The 15,978-nt window shown below is 42.6% G+C and overlaps 1 pseudogene; it reads right to left on the reverse strand.

The window, feature by feature from the left end:
* The window catches only part of LOC137404200 (32 kDa beta-galactoside-binding lectin-like), a 34,429-nt pseudogene that overhangs the window by 1,756 nt on the left and 16,695 nt on the right, over positions 1-15,978 (reverse strand).

Raw genomic sequence — 15,978 nt, forward strand, 5'->3', positions numbered from 1 at the left:
TACTTTACCTGGCATTCGTTAAGAGCAACACTCCGAGGCAGTTCAATTAAAAGTTTTACGAGGAATTACAGTACATTGTATATCACTAACGTTTTTTGAATGGATACTTATTGAATGTACACACGTATTCTGTGTTTAGGTCAAACGATGAATAGTTTTTTTTAGCTAAGAAAAAGTATATGTTTAATTACCACAATTTTTAAAACGTTTTAAACATTCAACATTCCGACGTTGATTCAACACGGAATCCACGTCGGAAAACTATTCATCACGCACTCAAGGATTTTCGCCACGCAAATACAAAACAAAAACAACATGCTGTTTTTGTTTTGTATGTGCGTGGCGAAAATCCTTGCGCCCGTGACCCGGCTAGCCCGTGCTATTCATCGTATAACAGTATAAATCAAATTTCACCAAACCTTTCGAACAGTCGTTGACAAAAATATTTTGCCGATGGAGGTAGTAACGACGCTTATGAATTACGAAAAGATGAAGTTTACCTCTATGGCTTTGAATAAAGTGATTTTCTAAAGCGATAGCAACCGTTTCGGTAGCCGTCGGGCAAAAAAACAGTTCGAATTAACAGTGTTGAGTTCGAGTTATCTATAGCAATTTATCATTACGTGGGAACGGACCAAAGAAACCGTTCGAATTAACCATGTGTTCGAGCTCTCTGTAGACGAGTTATCCATGTTTTACTGTATTTTGTATTTCTGTTATTTGATAGCTTTAACTTTCTTTCTCACTTTTACTTTACGAAGATGTTATTATAGATCAAAAACTGTTGCGCGTTGCATGTTATAAACTGTTTCATTTGTGGAGAACAATGTTTGCTCAAATCCTTCTGTTGTATGTCAAAAAATTAGTATCTAAAGGACTGTATTAAGGATTTCACTGTATCTGTCCCGCTAACCGCACCCTCGAGTTCAGGCTGATGCTGCAGAAAATGAATAGACAAATTGTTCATCCACATTGCACCAAACCTCAACCTACTCTACCCCAACACCGAGCCCAGGCAGAAGAAGTCTGTTTAATGTTTACCTCTTTCAGAAACTTGTCAGACCATCAGACATTCAAGGAATAGATAGCTAGATGTGTCACTGCTGATTAGAGCAGACACTGTACTAGGCATAAAACGAATGGTTGAAGAAAAGACTGGTAAGAATAGCTTGCAAAAGACCCTGTGACAAAAGACTGTTCGGAAAAGACCCTGAGACCAACTAAAAGGCCACCCTGTTCTACACTAAAAGAAGTGATTAAGAATAAAAGTCAGGAAGTTAAAAACATAAGCACAGCCATAGATTAAACATAAAAATTGATTTGGTTAAAACAAGCATTAACATTTTTTACTTGCCAAACCAAACTTGAGCTAATGCGCAAGATACATTGAACATGATTCTTCAAACTGATTTAGGCACAGAACACTCAAACAGCAAACTGAAACTGACAAGAGAAACAAACAGGAAATTGAAAGTGACAAGATAAACTGAAACAGCAAACTGAAACTGACAAGATAAACTGAAACGAATAACTGAAATTGACAAGATAAATTGAAAAAGTAAACTGAAACTGACAAGATAAACTGAAACAGCAAACTGAAACTGACAAGATAAACTAAAACAGCAAATTGAAACTGACAAGATAAACTGAAACAGCAAACTGAAACTGACAAGATAAACTGAAACAGCAAACTGAAACTGACAAGAAAAACTGAAACGACAAACTGAAACTGACAAGATAAACTGAAACAGGAAATTGAAACTGACAAGATAAACTGAAACAGCAAACTGAAACTGACAAGATTAACTGAAACAAAAATTGAAACTGACCAGATAAACTGAAACAGCAAACGGAAAATGACGAGATGAACTGAAACAACAAACTGAAACTGACAAGATAAACTGAAACGACAAACTGAAATTGACAAGATAAATTGAAAAAGTAAACTGAAACTGACAAGATAAACTGAAACAGCAAACTGAAACTGACAACATTAACTGAAACAAAAATTGAAACTGACCAGATAAACTGAAACAGCAAACTGAAACTGACGAGATGAACTGAAACAGCAAACTGAAACTGACAAGATAAACTGAAACGACAAACTGAAATTGACAAGATAAATTGAAAAAGTAAACTGAAACTGACAAGATAAACTGAAACAGCAAACTGAAACTGACAAGATAAACTAAAACAGCAAATTGAAACTGACAAGATAAACTGGAACAGCAAACAGAAACTGACAAGATAAACTGAAACAGCAAACTGAAACTGACAAGAAAAACTGGAACGACAAACTGAAACTGACAAGATAAACTGGAACAGCAAACTGAAACTGACAAGATAAACTAAAACAGCAAATTGAAACTGACAAGATAAACTGGAACAGCAAACAGAAACTGACAAGATAAACTGAAACAGCAAACTGAAACTGACAAGAAAAACTGAAACGACAAACTGAAACTGACAAGATAAACTGAAACAGCAAACTGAAACTGACAATATAAACTGAAACAGTAAATTTAAACTGATAAGATAAAGTAAAATAGGAAATTAAAAGTGACAAGATAAACTGAAACAGCAAACTGAACTGAGAAAATAAATTCAAACAGTAAATTGAAACTGACAAGATAAACTGAAACAGCAAACTGAAACTGACAGGATAAAATGAAACAGGAAACTGAAACTGAGAAAATAAATTGAAACAGTAAATTGAAACTGACAAGATGAACTGAAACCGCAAACTGAAACCGACAAGATATACTGAAACAGCAAATTGAAATTGACAAGATAAACTGAAACAGCAAACTGAAACTGACAAGATAAACTGAAACAGAAATTGAAACTTACAAATAAGTTGAAACAGAAAACTGAAACTGACGAGATAAACTGAAACAGCAAACTGAAACTGACAGGATAAACTGAAACAGCAAACTGAAACTGACAGGATAAACTGAAACAGCAAATTGAAATTGACAACATAAACTGAAACAACAAACTGAAACAGCAAACTGTAACTGATACATCTCAAGAAGCAGCACATTGAAACCGGCAAGACAAGTTGAACCACGCACAGCGCACACAAACAGTAAACTCAGAACAGGACGCTGAAATCGTAAACTGAAACAGCAAATTAAAACTGGGAAGACAAAATGAAACTGACAAGATGAACTGAAAATATGATATAAAAAGTGACGAGGTGTTTTATTAAATCAATATTTTTGATAGCCTTCCATGGTTATTTAGGATAAAGGATTAAAAGTGGGATGACTTCAAAAAACATTCTCATCTCACATACTGGTGAATTTCTAGTTAATGCGTGAGCCTGTGGTCACATGTTAGTATCCACAAGATTTCTATATTTTTAACTGTCTTAGAATTACTAAAATTTAGATTACTGTTGCCAGCAACTTCTAAGTACTATATTCTATCAATTCCTTATTGTTATGGTAGTCTATATTGACTGTTAGTTAGATGAGTTAAACAGGTTATATTTAGACTGACAATGGTTGCAGGTACTTTATAGCTGTCTTAGTTTCAACAAAAATTTTTAAATTGTTGATAATGATGTAAAGGTTAATTTTGAGTTGCGCCAGAGACAATACAACATGATTGGGTGGTCTTTACATTGACCTAGACCTTCTACCACTAGATCTTTCTATGTCACAGAAAAGGAAGTGTTAATAAATTAGAGTGAGGTCACAAGTAAAAGAACTCCTTTCACTGTATACTAAACAAGCTTAAAGTTATTAATCTTTGTTAGCTATTACTTTCTGTCTATTAACCTCTGTGTGGATTGTGTGAAAACTCTGTCAAAACTGTGTAACAACTAAAGAATCTTTAGAAAGAAATGCCTAAATTTTGAGTGGTATTTCATTATCTTACATTAAAAAGGATCACATAACAGCCATACATATACCTTAGAATAGAACTAGTCAAGCTGTATTATCAATATTCATTCTACATAATTGTTATACAGCAGGTAAAATGGAAAACGAAATGTTTGTTGCAAGAGTAAATAAATCCTTAAGTTACCTGTAGAAGAAGCTGTTATCGCTGACATAGTAGGCCCCTTGAACCTGTTTGACTGAGCTGAAGATTGCTGTGCCTGCTAGGTTGATGAATCAAACTTTCTTAGATTTTATTGTGTTCATGGTTGGCCAGGTACTCCCCGTTTACGCATTTCTGTAACATGATTTAAGGTAGATATTTATGTTTCTAAGGCTATAACAGCGGATATAATCAATTATGCTTGTTTATATACATTTAAGACAATATCAAGCAACCAATTCACATATTAAAATTTGAATGTACTCTCAACTCATAACCATCATCCCCCACATTGAACTGAACGTATAACTGTCTGCCAGGGTAAAAAGCCTCTGGGAGGGGAAAAATCTGCTCATCACCCAAATCTCCATTCTTCAGAGTGTTGAGTACAATTTCACACACAGCAAGCTTTGCTATAATATCATTAAGAAACATCATGAAGCGGGCTGCGCCTCCTAAGGGTGGTAGAACCTTGTTTATCAGGCCACACCTCCTAAATGTTACATAATCCTGTATATCAGGCAATGCTTACTGATGGTGTTATAACCCTGTACATCATGCCAAAACTCCTGATGCCGATTGGCCGCTGCATATCAGGCTTCACCTCCTAATGGTGATAGAAACCTGTATATCAGGCCTCACCTCCAAAGGGTGCTTGGATCCTGTATATGGGGCCACACCTCCTAATGGTGATAGGACCCTGTATACCGAGCTTCACCTCATAATCGTTATAGGACCCTGTATACCGGGCCTCACCTCCTAATGCTTATAGGACCCTGTATATCAAACTGCACCTCCTAATAGTCATTTGACCCTGTATATCAGGCCACGCCTCCTAATGGTGATATGACCCTGTGTTCCGGGCTTCACCTCCTAATTTTGATAGGACTCTGTATATCATGTACTATCTCAAAATGGTGATAAAGCACTGTATATCAGACTACACCTCCTAATGGTGATAGGAACCTGTATATCAGGTCTCACTTCCTAATGGTGATAGAACGCTGTATATCAGGCCTCGCCTCCTAATGGTGATAGGAGCCTATATATCAGGCCTCAGCTCCTAATAGTGGTAGAACCTTGTATATAAGCCCTCACCTACTAATGTTGATAGAACTTTGTATATCAGGCCTCACCTACTAATGGTAATAATACCCGGTATATCAAACTTCACCTCCTAATAGTGATTGGACCCTATATATCAGGCTTCACCACCTAATGGTGATAGGACCCTGAATATCAGGCCTCACCTCCTAATTGTGATTGGACCCTGTATATCATGCCATAGCTCGTAATGGTGATAGGACCCTGTATACCAGGCTTCACCTCCTAATGGTGATAGGACCCTGTATACCGGGACAAACCTACTATTGGTGATAGGACCCTGGATATCAGGGCTCACCTCCTAATTGTGATTGGACCATGTATATCATGCCATAGCTCGTAATGGTGATAGGACCCTGTATACCAGGCTTCGGCTCCTAATGGTGATAGGAGCCTGTATACCGGGCCAAACCTACTGATGGTGATAGGACCCTGTATATCAGGCCACACATACAAATGGTGATAGAACCGGGCATACCGGGCCACACCTACTAATGGTGATACAACCCTGTATATCAGGCCTAACCTCCTAATGGTGATGGGATCCTGTATATCAGGCCTCACCTCCTAATGGTGATAGGACCCTGTATATCAGGCCTCACCTCCTAATTGTGATTGGATCCTGTATATCATGCCATAGCTCGTAATGGTGATAGGACCCTGTATACTAGGCGTCACCTCCTAATGGTGATAGGACCCTGTATACCGGGCCAAACCTACTGATGGTGATAGGACACTGTATATCAGGCATCACCTCCTAATTGTGATTGGACCCTGTATATCATGCCATAGCTCGTAATGGTGATAGGACCCTGTATACCAGGCTTCACCTCCTAATGGTGATAGGACCCAGTATACCGGGCCAAACCTACTGATGGTGATAGGACCCTGTATATCAGACCTCACCTATTAATAGTAATAGGACCCTGTATATCAGCCCTCACCTCACAATAGTTATTGAACCCTGTAGATCAGGCCTCACCTCCTAATGGTGATAGGAACCTCTATATCAGGCCACATATTTTAATAGTCATAGGACCCTGTAGATCAGGCCTCACCTCCTAATGGTGATAAAACCCTGTATATCAAACCTCATTTACTAATGGTGATAGATATCTTTATATCAGGCCTCACCTACTAATGGTGATAGGACCCTGTATATCAGGCCACACCTCCTAATGGTCATTGCACCCTGCATATCAGGATACACCTCCAAATGGTGATAGGACCCTGTATACCGGGCTTCACCTACTAATGGTGATAGGACCCTGTATACCGTACAACACCTCTTAATGGTGATACGACCCTATACATCAAACCTCACCTCCTAATATTGATAGAAACCTGTATATCAGGTCCCATCTCATAATGGTCATGAAGCCCTGTATATCAGACCATGCCTCCTAATGGTGATAGGACCCTGTATATCAAACCTCACCTCCTAATGGTGATAGAACCCTGTATATCAGGCCTCACCTCTTAATGGTGATTGGACCCTGTATATCAGGCTACACCTCCTAATGGTGATATGACCCTGTATACCAGGCCACACCTCCTAACGGTGATACAACGCTGTATATCAGGCCTCACCTTCTAATGGTGATAGGACCCTATATACCGGGCCACACCTCCTAATGGTGAAACAACCCTGTATATCAGGCCCAACCTCCTCATGGTGGTAGGGCCCTGTATACCGGGCCCCACTTCCTAATGGTGATTCATTCCTGTATATCCGGCCTCACCTCCTAATGGTGATACAACCCAGTATATCAGGCCACACCACCCATTGGTGAAAGGACGCTGCATATCAGGCCTCACCTCCTAATGATGATACAACTCTGTATATCGGGCCATGCCACCTAATGGTTATATGACCCTGTATATCAGGCCTCACCTCCTAATGGTGATAAGACCCTGTATATCAGGCTTCACCTCCTAATGGTTATTGGACCCTGTATATCAGGCCACACCTCCTAATGGTGATATGACCCTGTATACCGGGCCACACCTCCTAATGGCGATACAACCCTGTATATCAGGCTTCACCTTCTAATGGTGATGGGACCTTGAATATCAGGTCACATTTCCTAATGGTGATAGGACTCTGTATGTCAGGTTATACCTCCTAATGATGATAGGACCCTGTAGATCCGGCCTCCCAACTTAATGGTGATAGGACCCTGCATATTGGGCCACACCTCATAATGGTGATAGGACCCTGTATATCAAACAACACCTTCTAATAGTGATATGACCCTGCATATCAGTCCGCACCTCCTATTGGTGAAAGGACCCTGTATACCGGGCCACACCTCCTAATGGTGATAGGACCCTGTATATCAGGTCTCACCTCCTGATGGTGCTTGAACCCTGTATACCGGGCCACCCCTACCTAATGGTGATACAACCCTGTATATCAGGCAACACCTACTAATGGTGATAGAACCCTGTACATCAGGTCAAACCTCCTAATGGTTATATGACCTTGCATATCAGCTCACACCTCCTATTGGTGGTAGGAACCTGTATACCGGGCAAGACCTCCTAATGGTGATACAACGCTGTATATCGGGCCTCACCACCTAATAGTGATAGAACGCTGTATATCAGGTCACACCTCATAATAGTGATAGGACCCTGTATATCAGGCTACACCTTCTCATGGTGATAGAACCCTGAATATCAGGTCACATCTCCTAATGGTGATACAACCCTATATATCAGGCCTCACCCCCTAATGGTGATACAACCCTGTATATCAGATCACACCTCCTAACGGTGAAATGACCCTGTATATCAGGGAACACTGTTTAATGGTAACACGACCTTGTATATCATACCTTACCTCCTAATGTTGATAGGACCCTGTATATCAGACCTCACCTCCTAATGGTCATTGCACCCTGCATATCAGGATACACCTCCAAATGGTGATAGGACCCTGTATACCGGGCTTCACCTACTCATGGTGATAGGACCCTGTATACCGGACCACACCTCTTAATGGTGATACAACCCTATACATCAAACCTCACCTCCTAATAGTGACAGAAACCTGTATATCAGGTCCCATCTCATAATGGTCATAATGCCCCGTATATCAGACCATGCCTCCTAATGGTGATAGGACCCTGCATATCAAAACTCACCTCCTAATGGTGATAGAACCCTGTATATCAGGCCTCACCTCCTAATGGTGATTGGACCCTGTATATCAGGCTACACCTCCTAATGGTGATATGACCCTGTATACCAGGCCACACCTCCTAACGGTGAAACAACCCTGTATATCAGGCCCAACCTCCTCATAATGGTAGGGCCCTGTATACCGGGCCTCACTTCCTAATGGTGATTCATTCCTGTATATCCGGCCTCACCTCCTAATGGTGATACAACCTAGTATATCAGGCCACACCACCCATTGGTGAAAGGACGCTGCATATCAGGCCTCACCTCCTAATGATGATACAACTCTGTATATCGGGCCATACCACCTAATGGTTATATGACCCAGTATAACAGGCCTCACCTCCTAATGGTGATAAGACCCTGTATATCAGGCTTCACCTCTTAATGGTGATTAGACCCTGTATATCAGGCCACACCTTCTAATGGTGATATGACCCTGTATACCGGGCCACACCTCCTAATGGCGATACAACCCTGTATATCAGGCCTCACCTTCTAATGGTGATAGGACCTTGAATATCAGGTCACATTTCCTAATGGTGATAGGACTCTGTATGTCAGGTTATACCTCCTAATGATGATAGGACCCTGTATACCTGGCATCACTTCCTAATGGTGATTCATTCCTGTATATCCGGCCTCACCTCCTAATGGTGATACAACTTAGTATATCAGGCCACACCACCCATTGGTGAAAGGACGCTGCATATCAGGCCTCACCTCCTAATTATGATACAACTCTGTATATCGCGCCATACCACCTAATGGTTATATGACCCTGTATATCAGGCCTCACCTCCTAATGGTGATAAGACCCTGTATATCAGGCTTCACCTCCTAATGGTGATTAGACCCTGTATATCAGGCCACACCTCCTAATGGTGATATGACCCTGTATACCGGGCCACACCTCCTAACGGTGATACAACGCTGTATATCAGGTCTCACCTTCTAATGGTGATAGGACCCTATATACCAGGCCACGCCTCCTAATGGTGAAACAACCCTGTATATCAGGCCCAACCTCCTCATGGTGGTAGGGCCCTGTATACCGGGCCACACTTCCTAATGGTGATTCATTCCTGTATGTCCAGCCTCACCTCCTAATGGTGATACAACCCAGTATATCAGGCCACACCACCCATTGGTGAAAGGACGCTGCATATCAGGCCTCACCTCCTAATGATGATACAACTCTGTATATCGGGCCATACCACCTAATGGTTATATGACCCTGTATATCAGGCCTCACCTCCTAATGGTGATAAGACCCTGTATATCAGGCTTCACCTCCTAATGGTGATTAGACCCTGTATATCAGGCCACACCTCCTAATGGTGATAAGACCCTGTATAACAGGCTTCACCTCCTAATGGTGATTAGACCCTGTATATCAGGCCACACCTCCTAATGGTGATATGACCCTGTATATCAGGCTTCACCTATTAATGGTGATGGAACCCTGTATATCAGGCCATACCACCTAATACCGATTGAACCTTGGATATCAGGCTACACCTCCTAATGGTGATAGAACGCTGTGTATCTGGTCTCACCTCCTAATGGTGATACAACCCAGTATACCAGGCCACACCACCCAATGGTGATAGGACGCCGTATATCAGGCCTCACCTCCTAATGGTGTTACAACCCTATATATCGGGCCATACGACCTAATGGTTATAGTACCCTGTATATCAGGCATCACCTTCTAATGGTGATAAGACCCTGTATATCAGGCTTCACCTCCTAATGGTGATAGGACCCTGTATACCAGGCCACACCTCCTAATGGTTATATAACCCTGTATATCGGGCCTCACCTCCTAATGGTGATACAAATCTGTATATCAGGCCACACCTCCTAATGGTGATAGAACGCTGTATATCTGGCCTCCCCTCCTAACGGTGATACAACCCAGTATATCAGGCCACACCACCCAATGGTGATAGGACGCTGTATATCAGGCCTCACTTCCTAATGGTGATAAAACCCTGTATATCGGGCCGTACCACCTAATGGTTATAGGACCCTGTATATCAGCCCTCCCATCCTAATGGTGATAAGACCCTGTATATCAGGCTTTACCTCCTAAGGGTGATTAGACCCTGTATATCAGGCCACACCTTCTAATGGTGATTTGACCCGGTATTCATGGCTTCACCTCCTAATGGTGATAGGACCCTGTATTTCAGGACTGACTTATTAGTGGTGATACAACCCTGTATATCAGGCCTGCCTCCTAATGGTGATATGACCGTGTATACCGGGCCAAACCTCCTAATGGTGATAAAACCCTGTATATCAGGCCAAACCTCCTAATGGTAATACAACACTGTATATCAGGCCACACCACCTAATGGTGATAACACCCTGTATATCAGGCCTCACCTCCTAATGTTGATACAACTCTGTATGTCAGGCCACAGCACCTAATGGTGGTAGGACCCTGTATACCACGCCAAACCTCCTTATGGTAATTGGACCCTGTATACCAGGCCACACCTCTTAATGGTGATACGACCCTGTATATCAGGCCACACCACCTAATGGTGATAGAACGCTGTATATCAGGTCACACTTGATAATGGTGATAGAACTCTGTATATCAGGTCACACCTCCTAATGGCGACAAGACCCTGTATATTAGGCCTCACCTTGTAATGGTGATTTGACTCCGTATATCAGGCCACACTTACCAATTATTATTATACCCTGGACGCCGGGCCACACTTCCTAGTGGTGATATAACCCTGTATATCAGGACAAACCGTTCAATGATGACAAGACCCTGTATATCAGGCCACACATCTTAATAGTGATAAGACCCTTAATATCAGGTCACATTTCCTAATGGTGATAAGACTCTGTATGTCAGGTCACACCTCCTAATGGTGATACGACCCTGTATATTGGGCCACACCTACTAATGGTGATAGGACCCTGTATACCGGGCCACACTTCTTAATGGTGATAGGACCCCGTATATCAGGTCTCACCTTCTAATGTTGAAAAAACCCTATATATCAGGCCTCACCTACTAATGTCGATAGGACCCTGTAAATCAGGCCTCACCTCCTAATGGTAATTGGACCCTGAATAGTAGGCCACGCTTCCTAATGGTGATAGGACACTGTATACCGGGCTTCACCTTCTAATGGTGATAAGACCCTGTAAACCGGGCAACACCTCCTAATGGTGATACAACCCTATATATCAGGCAACACCTCCTAATAGTGATAGAACCCTGTCTATCAGGTCCCATCTCATAATGGTGATAGAGCCCAGTATATCAGACCACACGTCCTAATGGTGATAGGACCCTGTATATCATGCCATAGCTCGTAAGGGTGATAGGACCATGTATACCAGGCTTCACCTCCTAATGGTGATATGACCCTGTATCCCGGGCCACACCTCCTAATGGTGATACAACCCTGTATATCAGGCCTCACCTTCTAATGGTGATAGGACCCTGAATATCAGGTCACATTTCCTAATGGTGATAGGACTCTGTATGTCAGGTCATACCTCCTAATGATGATAGGACCCGGTAGATCCGGCCTCCCCTCCTAATGGTGATATGACCTTGCATATTGGGCCACACCTCATATTGGTGATAGGACCCTGTATATCAGACAACACCTTCTTATAGTGATATGACCTGCATATCAGTCCACCCCTCCTAATGGTGATAGGACCCTGTATACCGGGCCAAACCTCCCAATGGTGATAGGACCCTGTATATCAGGTCTCACCTCCAAATGGTGCTTGAACCCTGTATACCGGGCCACCCCCCACCTAATTGTGATACAACCCTGTATATCAGGCAACACCTTCTAATGGTGATGGGACTCTGTACATCAGGTCAAACCTCCTAATGGTGATATGACCCTGTATATCAGGTCACACCTCCTAATGGTGGTAGGAACCTGTATACCGGGCAAGACCTCCTAATGGTGCTACAACGCTGTATATTAGGCCTCACAACCTAATAGTGATAGAACGCTGTATATCAGGTCACACCTCCTGTTAGTGATAGAACCCTGTATATCAGGCTACACCTTCTCACAGTGATAGGACCCTGAAAATCAGGTCACATGTCCTAACGGTGATGCACCCTTTGTATATCAGTCCTCACCTCCTAATGGTGATACAACCCTGTATATCAGGCCACACATATTAATGGTGACTGGACCCTGTATACCGGGTCACACCTGCTAATGGTGATAGAACCCTGTATATCAAGTCACACTTAATAGTGGTGATAGAACCCTGTACATCAAGTCACACCTCCTAATGGCGACAAGACCCTGTATATTAGGCCTCACCTTGTAATGGTGATTGGACTCAGTATATCAGGCCTCACCTTCTAATGGTGATGGGACCCCGTAAACCGGGCCACACCTCCTAAGGGGGATAGAACCCTGTATTTTGGGCCTCTCCTCCTAATGCTGATAGAACCCAGTATATCAGGTCACACATCCTGAAGGTGATAGAGCCCTCTATATCGGGCCACACCTCCTAATGGTCATAGAACCCTGTATATCAGGTCATACCTCCTAACGGTGAAATGACCCTGTATATCAGGACACACCGTTTAATATTGACAGGACCCCGTATATTAGGCCACACATCCTAATGGTGATAGAACCCTGTATATCAAGTCACACCTTCTAATGGTGATAGAACCCTGTATATCAGCCCTCACCTCCTATAGAATGTTCATAGAACCCTGTATATCAAGTCATACCTCCTAATGGTGATAGGACCTAGTATATCAGGTCACACCTCTTAATGGTGGTAGGAACCTGTATATCAGGTCTCACCTGCTAATGGTGATAGATCAATGTACATTCGGTAACACCTCCTAATGGTGATAGAACCCTGTATATCAAGTCACCCATCCTAATGGTGATGGGACCTTTTATATCAGGCTTCACTTCCAAATGGTGATAGGACCCTGTATACCGGGCCACACCTCCTAATGGTGATAGAACAATGTATATCAGGTCACACCTCTTAATCGTTATAGAACCCTGTATATCAGGCTTCCCTTCCTAATGGTGATAGAACCCTGTATATCAGGTTACACCACTTAATACCGATTGAACCTTGGAAATCAGGCCACACCTCCTAATGGTGATAGAACCCTGTATATCAGGCTTCCCCTCCTAATGGTGATAGAACCCTGTATATCAGGTTACACTACTTAATACCGATTGAACCTTGGAAATCAGGCCACACCTCCTAATGGTGATAGAACGCTGTATATCAGGCCTCACCTCCTAATGGTGAGACAACACTGTATATCAGGCCACAGCACCTAATGGTGATAGGACCCTGTATACCAGGCCACACCTCCTAATGGTGATACGACCCTGTATATCAGGCCACACCCACTATTGGTGATAGAACCCTGGATGTCAGGTCACACTTAATAATGGTGATAGAACTCTGTACATCAGGTCACACCTTTTAATGGCGACAAGACCATATATATGAGGCCTCACCTTGTAATGGTGATTGGACTCCGTATATCTGGCCACACATACAAATGGTTATAGGACCATGTATACCGGGCCTCACCTTCTATTGTTGATACAACCCTTTATATCAGGCTTCACCTCATAATGGTGATACAACTCTATATATCAAGCCACACCACTTAATACCTATTTTACACTGTATATCATACCACACCTCTTAATGGTGATAGAACGTAGTATATCAGGTCACACTTCCTGAAGGTGATAGAGCCCTGTATATCGGGCCACACCTCCTAATGGTTATAGAAAACTGTATATTAGGTCACACCTCCTAACAGTGAAAAGACCCTGTGTATCAGAACACATCGTTTAATGCTGACAGGACCCTATATATCAGGCCACACATCCTAATGATGATAGAACCCTGTATATCAGGTCACACCTCCTAATGGTGATTGGACCCTGTATATCAGTCCCCACCTCCTATAGGTCATAGAATCCTGTATATCACTTCATACCTCCTAATGATGATAGGACCCATTATATCAGGTCACACCTCCTAATGGTGATAGAAACTTGTATATCACGTCTCACCTCCTAATGATGATAGGACCCTGTATATCAGTCTTCACCTCCTAATGATGATAGGACCCTGTATATCAGTAATCGCGTCCTGATGGTGATAAAACCCTGTATATCAAACCTCATCTACTAATGGTGATAGAAACCTTTATATCAGGCCTCACCTACTAATGGTGATAGGACCCTGTATACCGGGCCTCACCTCCTAATGTTGATACAACCCTGTATGTCAGGCCACAGCACCTAATGGTGATAGGACCCTGTATACCACGCCACACCTCCTTATGGTAATTGGACCCTGTATACCAGGCCACACCTCTTAATGGTGATACGACCCTGTATATCAGGCCACACCACCTAATGGTGATAGAACCCTGTATATCAAGTCACACCTTCTAATGGTGATAGAACCCTGTATATCAGCCCTCACCTCCTATAGAATGTTGATAGAACCCTGTATATCAGGTCATACCTCCTAATGGTGATAGGACCTAGTATATCAGGTCACACCTCTTAATGGTGGTAGGAACCTGTATATCAGGTCTCACCTGCTAATGGTGATAGATCAATGTACATTCGGTAACACCTCCTAATGGTGATAGAACAATGTATATCAGGTCACACCTCTTAATCGTTATAGAACCCTGTATATCAGGCTTCCCCTCCTAATGGTGATAGAACCCTGTATATCAGGTTACACCACTTAATACCGATTGAACCTTGGAAATCAGGCCACACCTCCTAATGGTGATAGAACGCTGTATATCAGGCCTCACCTCCTAATGGTGATACAACACTGTATATCAGGCAACACCACATAATGGTGATAGGACCCTGTATATCAGGCTTCACCTTCTAATGGTGATGGGACCTTGAATATCAGGTCACATTTCCTAATGGTGATAGGACTCTGTATGTCAGGTTATACCTCCTAATGATGATAGGACTATGTAGATCCGGCCTCCCAACTTAATGGTGATAGGACCCTGCATATTGGGCCACACCTCATAATGGTGATAGGACCCTGTATATCAAACAACACCTTCTAATAGTGATATTACCCTGCATATCAGTCCGCACCTCCTATTGGTGAAAGGACCCTGTATACCGGGCCACACCTCCTAATGGTGATAGGACCCTGTATATCAGGTCTCACCTCCTGATGGTGCTTGAACCCTGTATACCGGGCCACCCCTACCTAATGGTGATACAACCCTGTATATCAGGCAACACCTCCTAATGGTGATAGGACTCTGTATATCAGGCAGCACCTACTAATGGTGATAGAACCCTGTACATCAGGTCAAACCTCCTAATGGTTATATGACCTTGTATATCAGCTCACACCTCCTATTGGTGGTAGGAACCTGTATACCGGGCCAGACCTCCTAATGGTGATACAACGCTGTATATCCGGCCTCACCACCTAATAGTGATAGAACGCTGTATATCAGGTCACACCTCATAATAGTGATAGGACCCTGTATATCAGGCTACACCTTCTCATGGTGATAGGACCCTGAATATCAGGTCACATCTCCTAATGGTGATACAACCCTATATA

Source organism: Watersipora subatra, chromosome 9, assembly GCF_963576615.1.
Source record: "Watersipora subatra chromosome 9, tzWatSuba1.1, whole genome shotgun sequence".
NCBI lineage: Eukaryota > Metazoa > Bryozoa > Gymnolaemata > Cheilostomatida > Watersiporidae > Watersipora > Watersipora subatra.